At 48.8% G+C, this 15,407-nt stretch overlaps 1 pseudogene; it reads left to right on the top strand.

Annotated features, from left to right (window-relative positions):
* Positions 1 to 128, top strand: LOC143379798 (small nucleolar RNA SNORA70; annotated as a pseudogene).
* The last annotated feature ends 15,279 nt before the right edge of the window (positions 129 to 15,407 follow it).

Consider the following 15,407-nt stretch of genomic DNA (forward strand, 5'->3'; position numbering starts at 1 on the left):
CTACAGCTAATAAGTCCATCGGATGCCTTTATTCATAGGTCTCTGTGTGCAAGGTTGCAAACAATAGTCTCCTTTAGTGTGCGCAGCCTGTTGCCGTATGGTTGCCCTAAGGGACCTTGGAGACAGCCCCTTGCAGTGGATGTTCCCATCTTATACTGTTACCATCTAGTCTCCAGATAGTGCAGGTGGGAAGCCCCATGGCGGCACCTGGGCTGGCCAAGTCATCATGTCCATGTAGACCAAGCTGCAGAACCAGGAGCTTGTTATCAAGGCTCTACCCAGGACCAAGTTCAAGTTCTCTGGCCACCAGAAGATCCACAACTCAAAGAAGTGGAGCTTTATTTAGCAAGTTTACTGCAGATGAACTCCAAGACATAGTGACCGAGAAGCAGCTCATCCCAGATTGTTGTGGGGTCAGATGCCTCCCCAGTCACAGTTCCCTGGACAAGCGGCAGGTTCTGCATTCATGAAGGTTTCCACTGTGCTGCCGTTCTTTAATTTTTTTTTCTTTTTTTTAAAGTCACTTTTTAAATTTACAGAAAAGTTGCCAACATAGTATAGACAGTTCCTCCATCTCCCTCATCCAGTTCCACCGTTGTTGAAGAACAAGTTTCCAGGCAGCTTTTTGTTAATCATTATTATTAGAGCTTAGAGTTACATATTAGTGTTGAGTTCATCCCAACAAACTCATCCACACATGGAGATCAGTTTCCACTCAGGATCCCCCTTTTCCCTCTCATGCCCCCTACCCTCTCCCCTTCTCCTTCCTCTACTAGACTTCCTTTCCCTGGTCTATGAATTTGTCTTTGGCTCTTTAAGTTATCTTACCCTTCCTTCCCCTTTCCTTTATTTTACTCCAGCTTCCACATATGGGACAAAATATGTGTCCTTTGAGTTTCTGAGTTTGGCTAATTTCACTTAGCATGATATTTTCCATTTCCATCCATTTACCACGAAATGCCATCATTTCATCCTTTTTTAATGGCTGAGTAGAACTCCATTGTATAGGTACGCCACAATTTCTTAACCCACTCATCTGTTGATCTGCTCTCTTTATTTTATTCATTTATTTATTTTTTGGTGCCGGGGATTGAACCCAGGACCTTGGGCATTTGAGGCAAGTACTCTGCCACTGAGCTACAGCCCCAGCTCCTTTCCCTCCTTAATCTCGCCCACCAATCTATCTCACCTCCTGTCCACCTTTAAAAAGCCCCCCTGCCTTTTGTCTTCCCTAAATTCTCTCTTTTTGTTTCAGAGCATCCCATTCCCATGTACTTGCCTCCTCATTCTAGGGTTTTTTTTTTTCAAATCTGATTATTTTTGTCTTTTCAATTCAAGAGAACACCGGGCTAGTCAATGGGCAGACTTCATTTGGGCAGGGAGCCAATGTCACATGGAGGAGACCACAAGCAATAGAAGTGGAAGCCCTTCTTTGGGGCCATTGAACCCCCTGATGGCGGCTGGATCCCTGGCTGCCCTGTGTGTTGCTTGGGGATTGAATGCTCCTTATCATGTTGGCCAATCCTCCTTTAATTGGTCGTCATGTTTACGTCTGCTGCTTCCTCTCCACTATGAAACTCAGGGTGTCTGGGAGGCTTGAGCTCCCAGGGGTTCTGCCTTTTCTACTGTCCCCCTCCTGTCTGGGCCCAGGGTCCTATTATGGTTTAGTTCTGGAATAATCCCCTAGAGGCTCATATACTTACCGACTTGGTCCCTAATGCAGTCTGTCCAGAGGTGAGGCTTTTAGGAAATGGTTAGATCATGAAGCTCCAATTCAGCAGTGGATTTATCCAGTTGATGGATTAATAATTCGAACAGACTATGGGAAGGGGGGACCGATTTGGGGGAAGCAGGTCACTGAGCGCATGCCCTCGAAGGGTCACCTGTTCCAGCCCTGTCCTCGCTCTCCTTCTGCCTCTGGGCTGCCATGAGCAGACAGCTCTCCTCTACCGTGCCCTCCCACCATGATGCTCTGCTTCACCTCAGGGCCCAGAGCAGAGGAACCAGCCAGCCATGAAACCTCTGAAATCATGAGCCAAAATAAACCTTTGCTGCTTTAAGTTGTTTGTGTCAGATGTTTCTGGTCACAGAAATGACAAGCTGACTAACACACCTCCGCTTACTTACTTCCTTGGTGACCCCCCCTCTCTCCGGGCCCAGTTCCTACTTATTTGCTGAGATGTGTGACCGCGGGTGGCCCCCTCCTGTGCTCTGAGTCCTTAGGGAGGTGTACTTTTCTTCATCCCTTTATCATCATTTTAGTGGGGTCAGGGAGAGAGAGGACAAATGCACGTGGCTGACTGTCTGGCTTTGAATGGAAATCTATTCCCTCCTGACCTGGGAGAACGAAACAAGTGAGAATTTCGTCATCATAATAAACATCTCTACCCTTCAGAAAATGGAAGCTTCCAGAACCTGAGGGGCTCTTTCTTTCTCTGCTTGGCTGCTTTTATTTCATCAGTGTCTTCGCCTGGGTTCCTGTCAGATGCAGCTTCCCGGTTACCCTTGTCAGAGACCTCTGTGACCTCACCTCCAAATGCTCATGTGTGAAGTCCAGAGTGTTTCTTGAGCTGGTGGCTCCAGCTCCATCAACTGCCCTTGTCCAGTGGTTCTGTCCCACTGGTAGCACCAGGCGAGCTTCTTCTGTCCTATGGCAGGAGTCTCCTAACTGGGTCCTTTCTACCCTCCCTTAATCCATCCTCTCAGGTTCTAACTTCAGACCTGATTATGTCTCAAATTTATGTCAAAATAGGGACATTTTAAAGCAATGAGTATCCTCTATGGAGGGCTATTTAACAATATCCATCAAAATTGCAACTGTATGGGGATGGGGATATAGCTCAACTGGTAGGGTGCTTGTGTTGAATGCACAAGACCCTGGGTTCAATCCCCAGCACCACCACCAAAAAAAAAAAAAAAAAGCAACTATTTGGACCCTTTGACCTACAGTTCCACTTCTATGGAGTTATCCTGGGATAGGTTTGTACATGTGCAAAATGATACATGTACAGATTTAATTATTGCAGCACTCTTTATAGAAGCAAAAGGTTGTAGACAATCCAAATAACTATAACCAGAGAGTTACTAAATAAAAGTAGAATGCATTCATATAAAAGATTAATATGGAGTCATAAAAATGATAAAATTCTTTATAAATTGATATGAAATAATATCTAAGATTAAGTAAAAGCAAAATGATACAGAATAAATGGCTGACACTTGTGTAACATTGTCATAAAAGAGGGAGAAGATAAAATGTTTCTTTGCTTGTCTGTGCATAAAATCCCTGGAAGGTTGCAGCATCTATTGAGTCAAAAGAGGGGAACTAGATGATGGAGAAGATGGGAAAGGGGTCTTCTTACTGCATATGCTCTTGTATCTTTTGAATTATGGAGCACATGATTGTATTCTCTATTTAAATTAATAAATACAATTTAAAACTCTCCTTTTGTATTATCTCAATTCAGTTTTTTTAAAAAAACATATACCAAATGTTTAACATTTTAAAATAATTTGTATATTAAGCTATATATGCTCTGAATTCACAATACATGCATATATATTCTTTTTTTTTTTTTTTGGTGATACTAGGGATTGAACCCAGGGCACTCCATTGCTTAGCTATGTCCCTAGCCCTTTCATTTTTCATTTCAAGTCAGGGTCTCATCACATTGCCCACACAGGCCTCAAACTCTCCATCCTCCTGCCTCAGCCTCCTGAGTTGCTGGGATTATACTCATACTCTAATATAGGTTAAGTGTGCCTTAGTTAAGATGCTTGGAACCAGAAGTGTTTCAGATTTCAGATTTTTTTTTAAATATCTGCACATATGTAATGAGATATCCTGTGGTTGGAACCCAGGTCTAATTGATATATCATGTACACTTTATAAACATAGCCTAAAAGTCATTTTTTTATTATTGTTTTGGTGCTAGGGATTTGACCCAGGGCATTGCACATGTGAAGCACGTGCTTTACCACTGAGAGTGCACTACTAGCCTGAAGGTAATTTTATACAGTATTTTTAGTGCACCTGCATTTTGACTGCAACCTGTTGTGTCAGGTCAGGTGTGGAATTTTCCACTTGGGAGGGTCACATTGGTGCTCTTAAAAGTTCCAGATTTTGGAGCATTTCAGATTTTAGATTTTTAGATTAAGGATCCTCAACCTGTGTAGCATCATTTTTAAATGTGAAATATGCATTTTGCTATATTGATATGCCTTGAGGGACTGGGAGTGTAGCTCTCTGGTAGAGCACTTGCCAAGCAACACATCAAGGCCAGGGTTCCATCACCAGTACTGAAAAAAAAAAAAAAAAAAGAGAGAGTGCTGTGCCAGTGAGCTGCACTCCCAGCTCCTATAGGCATATGAATACAGCATGAGTATGTGCAGTACGTGTCATATCTATAACACATGTACTCTTTTTCTATGTGTGGAGCTGGGGATCAAATATAGGGCCTTGAACTTGCAAGGCAAGTGTTCTACCACTGAGCTGTACTCCAAGTCCCTTTTTGTCTGTTTATTTTTGAGATGGGTGTCTCAAACAAAGCCTGTTCCCAGGCTGGTCTTGAACTCCCATCCTCAAGCCATCCTCCTGCCTCATCCTCCTGATCGGGTGACATTCCAGGCACATGCCACCATGCTGGGCTCCTTGTACTCTGATAAATGTGTCTCTATAAGAGAATCTGAAAGCAAAACCTTAAAATACTCATTCACAGTGATTTTTTAAATGGGTAATTGGCATAGGAGTTATTTAGCTTTTCTTCCTTATCTTTTTTCTGTTTTTCTTCTTCTTTTTTTTTTAAAAAGAGAGAGAGAGAGAGAGAGAGAGAGAGAGAGAGAGAGAGAGAGAGAATTTTTTAATATTTATTTTTTAGTTTTTTCAGTGGACACAACATCTTTGTTTGTATGTGGTACTGAGGATCGAACCCCGGGCCGCACGCATGCCAGGCAAGTGCACTACCGCTTGAGCCATATCCTCAGCCCTTTTCTGTTTTTCTTCTAATTTTTTTTTTTTTTTAATGAAAACTGCTTCTAATAGTCAGTAAAAGAATGACATGTGCTTCTGTCTCCTGCTGTCTACAGGATAAAGCTCAGTCTCTAACACGTGCCTGTAGGGACCCCTGCTTGCATCTCCATCCTCTTCTCCCCTCCTTCTCCAACCTCCCTACAAGGGAGGACCTGTCGCCCTAGAGCGGGCTCCCTCACTGGTTTTCCCTGATCCTGCAGAAATGCAACCCAACCTTCATGTCTTGTTCAAATATCACCTCTCCCTTGTACCCAGGGACCAACTGCTTCCTGCTGGCCTGGATTCCCCCGTGTGAGACCTGGTCATGTGAGTCACTGTGCCGCCAGGTGTAGGCCAGGCCCTGGCTCCAACGGGGTCCTCCCAGGGATTCCTCCAGCTCTGCAGGTGGGTGGAGGAGAGTCTTCACTTGGTGTCTCCTTCTAGGTCTGTCAGTGTCTAGGTTGTGATCTTGGTGCTCTGCCGAATGTGGCTGCCTAATGTCCTTGCTCCCTCCATGCTGAGGCCTCTACCTAGCAACATTCTTTTGTTTGGGGGAGGGTTGTTGGGGATGGAACCCAGGGCCTTGCGCACAGTAAGCCTCTACCACTGAGCTACACCCCCACCCTGCCCCCCTGCCACTTTTAAAATACTGAGTTTGCTTGGCAGTCAAAGCAAAGAGTCCTTTTTCCATGGTGCTGGAGACAGAACCCAGGGCCTTGGGCTTTACTACTGAGCCACACTCTTAATGGCTTTCTTCAGACAGAACAGCATCTTCCAGATCCATGGTAGGTACTGATCATCCCGCAGTGGTCTAGCCTGAGTGAAGGGGGCTCCCCAAGGGTGACTCCCTGGGGAGAGGGCAGGGAGAAGTCTCTGGAGAAAGTGGGGCGGGGAGGCCAGCTAAGAACTTTGGCCCCCAAAGATTTCCAAACACACCCAGGAGTCTTCCCAACCATCTTGCCCCCTTCCCCATTCAGGGGGAAGTTGGGCAGAAGGGGAGGACACAGGAGCAGGGGAGTGACTGCAGCCGGACCCCACTCCCGCCTGGCTGCTTCTCTGAAGGAGTGGACGCTGTCCTTGCCTCTTAGCCAACTCACACAGAACACAGCTGGTGGAGAATTCCGATCCTTCCCGGGTTCTCAGAGTACAAAGATCCAGTGAGTCACAACCTGCTCCCACCTGGTCTCTCTCCCCAGCCCAGCCCTCAATTCATCCAGAAGTGGAACCCAAGGAACCCAAGGAAATGGAAGCTCTGACTTAAGAGGCACCGGTGAGATGCTCCCCTAACCCGCAGCCACTGCCTCATCCCGATTCTGATTCCCAGGAACATTTACCAAGAGCAGAAATCCCAGCCTGAGAACTCGGACTCCTGGTTCCATTTTCAGCCTCGCCTCCAGATCAGGGCAGCCAGGGCTGACCTTGGCCATGGCAGGCACACCTCCCTTCACACACACACACAGGAAGTGACCTGTGAAGTTAAGACTATTAAGAGGCTCTCCCACACTCCAAATCCTTCCATTAATAAGCAATCATGGCTGATACTCAGTGAATACTTAATCTGAGTGCTTTCCTGGGTCGAGGAAATGGGTCGTTTATATTTCTGTTTTACACACAAGGAAACTGAGGCACAGAGAGGCAAAGTGGCCCAAGTGGCTCAGCTAGCAAGTGGTGCAGTCAGGATTTTGAACCCTCTGGCTCCAGAGCCATGCCCATGACCACGAGGCTGTCCTGCCAGGGGTATACTGCTTTCTGCAGAGTTCCGCAAGCTATACCCTGACCCCTGACATCCTTGAGCCTCTGAGGGTGCCCTGTGCCACCCCATCTGGGTCCAGGGTCATGACTCTGAGCCCTAACTATGTCACCTCCAATCCAGCCCTTGACTCCCCAAATGGAATGCAGAGGGCCTGAGCCAGTGTAAAGCTTCCGGGAGCCCCCTGTTGCATTGCCAAAAACATATTCCTGTTCCCTCAGGGCCCGTTCATGCTCACTCCACCCAGGTCTCCGCAGGATGCTAAAGGGAGCCAGATTCTCTTCCTTAGGCATGTGAGGAATTGGGACTCAGGGAGGTTAAGTCGGTCACCCAGCATCAGGGTGGCCAAGCCAGGTTCAAATTCAGAACTCTACGTGCCACGTGCGGCTCCCCTTCCACCAATCCATCGCTGCACCCCAGGGATTCCCAGGAAAAGCTGTGGCTTTGGGGGGCCAGGGGTGTGGCTCAGTGGTAGAGCACTTGCCCAGTATGTGTGAGTGCCTGGGTTCAATCCCCACACCACCAGCACGCGCGTGCACGCACACACAACTTGTAGCTTTGGGGTCCTACTGGGATCCTTAACCTCAGGACCCAGAGTCATGCCATCCTAGTCCTATTCTTTCCCAAACTTTTGTTTGCTACAGGGTTGCCTGGGAGAGTGCTTCCAAGGCAGATTCCCAGAGTCTACCCTCAGAGATCTTGACCTGGAGGTCTGGGCTGGAGCCCAGGCTGTGCATTCTTAGCAAACCTCTGACAATTCTAAAGGAGGAGGTTCCTGGTGGGCTCAGCTCTGAGAAAACTGCTCACAAGCCATCTATCTTGGAGGTGTCTGCCCCGGATCTTACTCCTGACAGCCGTCTACAGACTCCTAAGGACGAATGAATGTCTCTTCATTCCTGATTTTGTTGTTCAGGTTTCTCTCTTGTGGGTTTACAATGTTAAAAAGCTCAATAGCTTTTCTAGACGGCAGATCAGTCCTTTTTGATTTTGGGGGGCCAGGATGCTTCTCCTGGGTTGACCTGCCCAGGCAAGGAGAAGTGCAGGGAGAGGGCCAGTTCCTGAGGGCGGCAGCATCCTGGGTCTGTCAAGCTTCCCACCAGGTTGCTGCTATCTAGCTAAGGTCCTAAAACAGACAGGGACTCACCTGTGTGACTCAGTCACTTCAGATCCACCTGTGCATTTAGCAAAAATGCGGATTTCAGTCCCCACCCTGATTTAGTGAATTAGAATAGAGGAGAAGGGACAGAGCCCAGAAATTTGCAGTCTTGGCCAGCACCCAGTCATATGTATGCCCTGGAATGTTTGAGAAGCCCTGAGGAACGTGGGATTTGGAGTAGCACAGACTAGGGCTCTGCCACAGAGTATCTGTGCGGTCTGGAACTATCCCTAACCTCGGTGAGACTCAGTTTCCTGGTGTATCAGCAGTGAGGCTGTCTGTGGGTTCATTGGTCTTGCTGTGGGACTAGTCAACCCTGAAAAGTACACAAAGCCCACGGAAGGAGGAAATCTACCCAGACACACCCAGCCTGATGATGAAGAGATGCATATTTAAATACTTTTTCTGGGAGGGAAGCGTCTTTGCCAATTAAGGACACTGAGCCTTTCATGCCCAGTGGCAAAACCCTGAGCTGGTTCAAAACAATTTCTATTTCCCTTTCCTCTGGGCTCCATTCAGTAAATTATTAAAGGTGGTTGGATCCTTTTCCATCTGAGGTGTGAGCCACCCCAAGTTGGGATGTAAGTGTTGTAAATAAATACAATATTGGTTCCCTCTACGCCCACAGCTGGGCGTCTGCCCACCAATCCTGGGCTCAGGCTCCAGGACCCCTCCACTTCCCATTGCCAAACTCCTCCCTGGGTGGCAGGCACAGTCTGAGAGTTCTGCTTGGCAAACCATTGGCTTGTCAACGTTCCTGGGACCCTGATCCATAAAGTGGGCCTCCAGGAAGCTGAGTGTCCAAGCCCTTCTTCTCCTAGGCTTTCCCAGTATGGCTGATCCAGAGCTTTTGAAAAGCTTCCGCTATTCCTAATGGGTCCATCCCTCTCCGGAAACTTCCCCCAGTTGTGCTATGAGCTTGCCAGGCGACTTGGTGACGTCCTGCTCTCTGCACACACAAGGGACGGGGCAGAACAATGCCCCGGAGGAAAAACATCCCGCCTGTCCACAAGCTCACATCCTCCTGGGACCCCACCCAGCACACATGGGGCTCCCAGAGGAGGAGGGGTGTGCGGAGGGGCTGGAGGACAGCGGGGACAGGGAGGGGTGGAAGCACAGACAGATCCCCCCCAGCTGGGCAGCATTCTGAACCGGCCTGGGGAGGCAGACTAGAAGTCTATTCTGTTTATTCTGGCTCCCCTGCTGGCCCTGGGGCCACCCGACAGTAGAAGGATTAAACCTAAGCTGGCAAACAAAGCAGCTCTGAGTGAGTGACCTGAGGGTCACAGGGCGAGGCTGGCAGGCGTGGCTGGTGGAGGGTTTGCTTAACTAACCATGCGCAAGGTGTTCCAACTCTGGGGGTCTCCGTTTCCACATCCGTCTAATGGGGTAATTATATGTGCCCTGCTTCCCTCTTGGAATGTTTTCAAAGCAAAATGGGCTACTGTTCAGAAAAGCACCTCAATCATTATAAAGGCATTACTTGGTTACCGAGTGGCATTATTACTCTAACAAAGCATTGTGGGGTGCACACCTACAGAAGGTCACAGCCAAGAATGAGAAGGCATGTCGCCCTGAGCCCAGGCAGCTTACCACCTAAGCCCAAGAAAGAGACCTACCAGATACTGAGCGCCTGCACATACAAGTTCAGACTTTCTAGAATTTCTATCTAGAATTTCTTGATAGTCTGGTTTGGGGCAGGGATGATGGATTGGAGGATTTACTTAGAAGTGATAATTGTTTACTAAGTAAGCTCTGATTTTATTTAGACTGTATGTATTTGGGTTGTCTTTTGGGCAACGGCAGTAACAAGCCAGCTCAAGTCCCCGTGGCCCTTGGCACCAGCCTTGGTGGGATACCAATTGGTACTAACAGAACTGAGCACCTAAGGGAGTATTTGTGGGGTTGGTCAAGGGGGGCTTCTTGGAGGAGGGGAGTTTGAGACGTGTTTGAAAGAAGGAGAGAGGGAAGTGACTCTTATAAAACACAAGTGTGGGGCTGGGGGTGTAGCTCAGGGGCAGAGCACTTGCCAAGCCTGTGCGAGCTAGTGGGTTCCACTCCCAGCACGGCCACACAATCAAACACTACGGTGGATATAAAGAGGACATGTAGGGGCCACTTTCATTGTAGGGACAGGAGCCCACTTGGCCAAGGCCCAGTGGGCTATGACTGGGCTGGAGAGGGTGCATCAGGAGAGGTGGAAGGGGAAGACCAGGAGTTCTCTAGAAAGCACAAAGACTTGAAGGGGGAGGCAGCTTCTGGGGGTGGAGGGTGGTGGTCTAGTAGTAAGACTGGGAGGTCAAGGAAGGGCACCAAGCGTCCTCAGCACCTTGCTGAGGAGTGGGCACAGCTCCTTAGAGACGACAGTGGGACAAGTAGCAGGATGTCCTGAAGCTGCTCTCCACAGCCCTCCTGCAACCTGGGAATACCTGGGGATCAGGGAGGTGGACAGTAGAATACAGAAACACCTGGAAATAATATGAGGTCACCCTGCGACTGTAAATGGGCACTCGGTCAAAAGTGGTCTGAGTTGAAGGGAGCGGGGTCTGTGGGGCGCTAGCTGTTGCAGGGAAGGGAGGGGAGGAACCAGCAGGGCAGGCTGGGTTCCAGTAAGTCCCTAATGCAGCAGATGTTTCGTGTTTATGCTTTTATTCCTGTTTGCCTTCCCACCCATGACCTCGAGGTGGAGGTCCAATTCCGTTTAGGAGGCTGGCAGGGGCGGAGGGCAGGGAGGCCAAGGAGACAGAAGGAGCAGGTTCTTTGGGGAGCCGTTTACACCCTCTGGGATTGTGGCTCCCTCTGAGATTACCACTTTCTGCATCTGTGAAATGCAGATAAGGTGCCCACTCGGAGCCAGTCTTGTTATTATTTCTTCAGTTGGCTCTTCTCTCCCTGAGCAGAACAAATTCCAGGAGGAGACAACACCTTTTACTTATTTCTGGGTCTCTGGTGTTTCAGATTGGTTTGGGCCAAGAAGATTTTTAATCAATGTCTATTAAATTTTTTAAAAATTTAAATTTAGATGTTTGTTATCACCCTACCTAACACATATATTTGTCAGGATAAGGGACACCAGAATTCCCAAACTCTGGTGCCAGTTTGGGAGGATAGGTGGGCTCTTCACAGACAGAAGGGGTTTGATCCACTCCTGTCTCCCATGTCACCCCTGCCCTTCTAGGAAGGGACATTTGATCTCTGGTCAACACCCTCAAGGTGAAGTAAGTCTATGAGGCCTGCTTCTCTCCTGGGGACAGAGACGTAACAGCTGACACTTATGCAGAGCTTTCTGTGTGTCCAGTAAATTCTGAGGGCTTTCCATGTACTAACCCCTCTGATCTCCACGCCCAACCTATGAGCACCCTGCTTTGCAGATGAAGGAAACTGAGTCCCACAGAAGCCACATTCCTCCATGTTATATATAACTATAATGCACTAAGAAAATAAAAACGTGTAACATTTGATGTCTGCAGCCATACCACCTGAACGTGCCTGATCTCATCTGATCTTGGAAGCTAAGCAGGGTCGGACCTGGTACTACTTAGATGGGAGACCACCCAGGGAGAAGCCCATTAGGTGGCTATGGTCACACACTCAGAACACAGTGGTGTCCAAATGCAGTCGAGACAGCCTGGTCCTGGGCTCCACTCTTGACCCCCACACTGCTCCACCTGTTTCTTGTAAATTCCACCCTCGCCTCCTCTCTTATACTTGAGCCCTTTATTCAGTGGGACATGTGGCCCAAGGTGCAGAGCCACATGTGGCTGAGGATAGGCTCAGGGTGTCTATCTGAGGAAGGAAGCAGTACCAGGCCCTAACCCCTGGCCCCATGCCTTTCTTGCCTGGGTGGCCTTCCGACCCTTATCAACTCCAGGGTTAGGATTCAGTCTGGCTCAAAGCCAGCATTGAGGCTGAGGGAATGACCCCAGTCTCCTGGATCCAGGGTGCTTACGTGCCCAGAACCAAGGTTTGCCATATTCCTCTCGGCTTCTCCAAGAGATGTGTCTTGTTTGCCAGGTACAGCTTGCTGCCCTTGCATGGCAAAGAGGACAGATTCAAGGAACAGGATCAGACAGGAGCAGATTTGACGACCCCTTCCTCAGAAAATTGGTATGACTTGCCAGGAACAGGGGTGCCCCTGGAATTCCCAATAAGTGATCTCCCTGCCTCTGCTTGAATGCTCCTGGGGATGGAGGCCTCACTACCTTAGGAGAGTTGATCCACACTGAGCAACACCTGTGACCTCATGGTTTTTATCACAAATCCTCCTTAACGCATTTACTTTTCTAGACGCATTTAAAGTGCTATGAAGCAAAACCCTGAGCTGAGGTCATCTTTTTAAAAAAACTCTCGCAAAATCTTTTAAGTAGAATGTATAGAATATATTCTTGCTGATTGAGAGCTTATCATGGATGAAGAATGAAAAACTTTAAGGATCTTCAATTTTAATTCCAGGACTGGGATCCCCAGGGAGGGGGGAAGCAAGAATTTCTGTAGTGGATGGAGAAGGGAAGTTAATGTGTAATGATATTAAATTGATCCTTCTGTGTGCCAGGCCCCTTGTGAACATTCTCCTTTGAATCTGTACAACCCAGTGAGAAAGGTGTTACAAAGAAAGAAACTGAAGCACAGAGAGGGTAAGTAACATGCCCATGGTGACTCAGCAAGCAAGAGAAGTGAGATTTGAATCATGGTCTGTGTGATTTTGGAATCTGGTGTTGTGTTCCTGAATGTTCAAAACTTTCCCCTAGGAATCCATGGCCCAGCCAATCCCTTCTCAGGGAAAACATAGATAGTTTCAAAAGTATCTGGAAAAATAAAAAAGCTTTGTAGATTTTAATTTGTGTACGTGTAGTTTTATTTGTTTATTTGTTTTTGGTGTTTGCAGTGCTGGGAATGGAGCCCAGGGACTTGGTGCATGCTAGGCAAGTGCTCTACCACTACAACTGAGCTACACCCCAGCTGGGTAGATTTTAGGAGAATGACTAATGGACAACTCCCTATTTCCCAAAGATCCGAGAGCTCACCAAAAGGAGGAAAGACCACATCCTAAGCCACACTGATTGAGACTCTGAGCTCCTAGGAGTAGACAGGGCCAAGTCTGGGTCAAATTTACACCCCGTGTCCTGAAGACAGAGCCAGGTAGTCTGGAACCATCTGATGGGAGACTGAGGAAATAAAGAGGGAGAAGCTCAGGAGACAGGAAGATGAGAAACTGGGGGGAGAAGCTTCTAGCCCAGAAAGGAGCAGAGGCAAATGGTGACAGTGTCAGGAAAGCAGGTGATTCCGTCTACCGGGCTGGGGCTGAGCACCTCAGGCCCAGTTGGCTGCTGCCACGGTGCCCCAAGTCATATGTTGACACCACCAGGAAGCGGACCAGAGGGCAGGAGAAAGAGTGACATCAAGACCTGGTCAGGGGCTGGGGATAGAGCTCAGTTGGTAGAGCGCCTGCCTCACATTCACAAGGCCCTGGGTTCCATCCCCAGCACCACACACACAAAGAGGTACTTGTTCAGGGATTTGAGGCAAGGGTGAATGGAGAGAAACTGTAAAAAGTTTTCCCCAGGGAAGAGGCCGGGTTGTTATTTATTTATTTACTCATGCAAGAGATGTGGGGGGTGGCGTTCTCCCCTTGAATTGGTCTCCCAAGGAACTGGGACTATAGGCGCCCGCAAGCCTGGCTGGGTCAGGTTGTTGATCTCGGGGTCTGAGTGTTACTCAGGACCACTCATTGTAGTACATAGTGCCCCGGAAGAGGAGGAGGAGGGAGGGAGGTGGGGAGAGAGAGAGAGAGAGAGAGAGAGAGAGAGAGAGAGAGAAAGGAGGAAGGAAAGGAGAGGAGAAAACCTTGGTGAAGGCGGAATTGGCCAAGTAGCATCTGTGATTCCATCAGTGCTGCCTGGGGGCCCCATCCATCCAACTTGTCACCAACAACAAGAACTGGCACTAGACCGAGTGCCAGGGTGGTTAGAGCAGGACCAGGGGTCCCCACTGCCCAATCCTGCCTCTTTGGTTGGTGGCTGGTAAGAGGCCTACAGGATCCAGAGGAGGGACTGGGTGATTAATGGTAGGAGGCACTTGTGGGATGGGGGGACAGTGACTTTTGTCTAACTCCTAGTACCTACTGGCTACCCACCAGGCATGCTTGTAGGCAACCAGAAGGCAAAGGTGCTGCTCCCAGTCCCTGGGTATCCAGATGAGTGTTCTCCAAGCAACTAAAGAGGTGGAGCATCAGTGCCAACCCCTATCCCACCCCAGGCAGCAGGAGTGTGGAAAACACACTGCTGCTCAGAAAGGCAGACCTGCGTCCAAACTTCCACCTTACTGTGTGGCCAGTAACCTAACCTCAGAGTCCCGGCTACCTCCCCTGGGAAATGGGAGGGCAGACTCCACCTCATAGTGACCCACTGCTTCCCTCCCACTGTGCCAGTTCCACTTCAGCTAATAGCCCAGAGGGGGTTCTCCCTTGCCCAAACAGCACCCTACAAATGGGGGCCCAGATCTCCCTGAGCTTTTAAAAGCAGATCTGTAGTTTCCATCTCAGATTGAGATCCAGAGCCCTTACCATGGCCCACAGGACTTTGCATAAGTGGTTGTCATATAAGTGGCTGCACATCGGTGTCATCTGGGACCTTTCTGTGTGTGTGGCGCTGGGGATCAAACCCAGGACGTTGTGAATTTAAGTAAGCACTTGAACACTGAGCTATAGCCCTAGCCCCAGATGCAGGAGGCATTGTGGGAAATCTATTAAAAACTATTGATGGCTGATCTGGTCCCACTGTTAAAAACTGATTGAATTCAGCACAGCTGCTGAAGCTCAGTCTTGTGTGTTTGTTTTGGGTACTGGGATTCAATAATCCAGGGGTGCTTAATCCCTGAGCCACATCCTCAGCACACCCCACCTTTTTTTTTTTTTTTTTGGTTTGCAACAGGGTCTTCATAAATTGCTGAGGGCCTAAGTTGCTGAGGCTGACTTTGAACTTGGGATCCTCCTCCTCAGCCTCCTGAGTCACTGGGATTATCTGGGGATCCAGATGTGTGTCCTCCAGTGCCAGCCCCTACCTCACCCTAGGTAGCGGGAGTGGTGGAAAACACTCTGCTGCTCAGGAAGGAAGACCTGGGTCCAAATTTCCACCTTACTGTGTGGCCAGGCAAGTCACCTAACCCCAGAGCTCCTGCTGCCTCCCCTGGGAAGTGGGATGGCAGATTCCACCTCCTGTCACCTGTCAGAGCCATATGGTCCAACCCTCTTGCCACTCTGCAACGTCTTTCCAGTCTCACCTTCTCTTGCTCATAGCTTACAGCCAGAAGGTGCTTCTCTCACTTTCTCTGTGCTGGAATATTCCTGAGTGTCCTCCTGGCTCCCTCCCTTACAAGTCATAACATCCCCAGATTCTACCAGAGAGGCCCCAGGCCATGCTAGTACATTAGCCCTCCACACTGCACCCTGACATCCCCTGACCCTGCTTGATCTTCTTGAACTTCCAATTCCTTGG

The sequence above is a fragment of the Callospermophilus lateralis genome, chromosome 13, assembly GCF_048772815.1.
Source record: "Callospermophilus lateralis isolate mCalLat2 chromosome 13, mCalLat2.hap1, whole genome shotgun sequence".
Taxonomy (NCBI): domain Eukaryota; kingdom Metazoa; phylum Chordata; class Mammalia; order Rodentia; family Sciuridae; genus Callospermophilus; species Callospermophilus lateralis.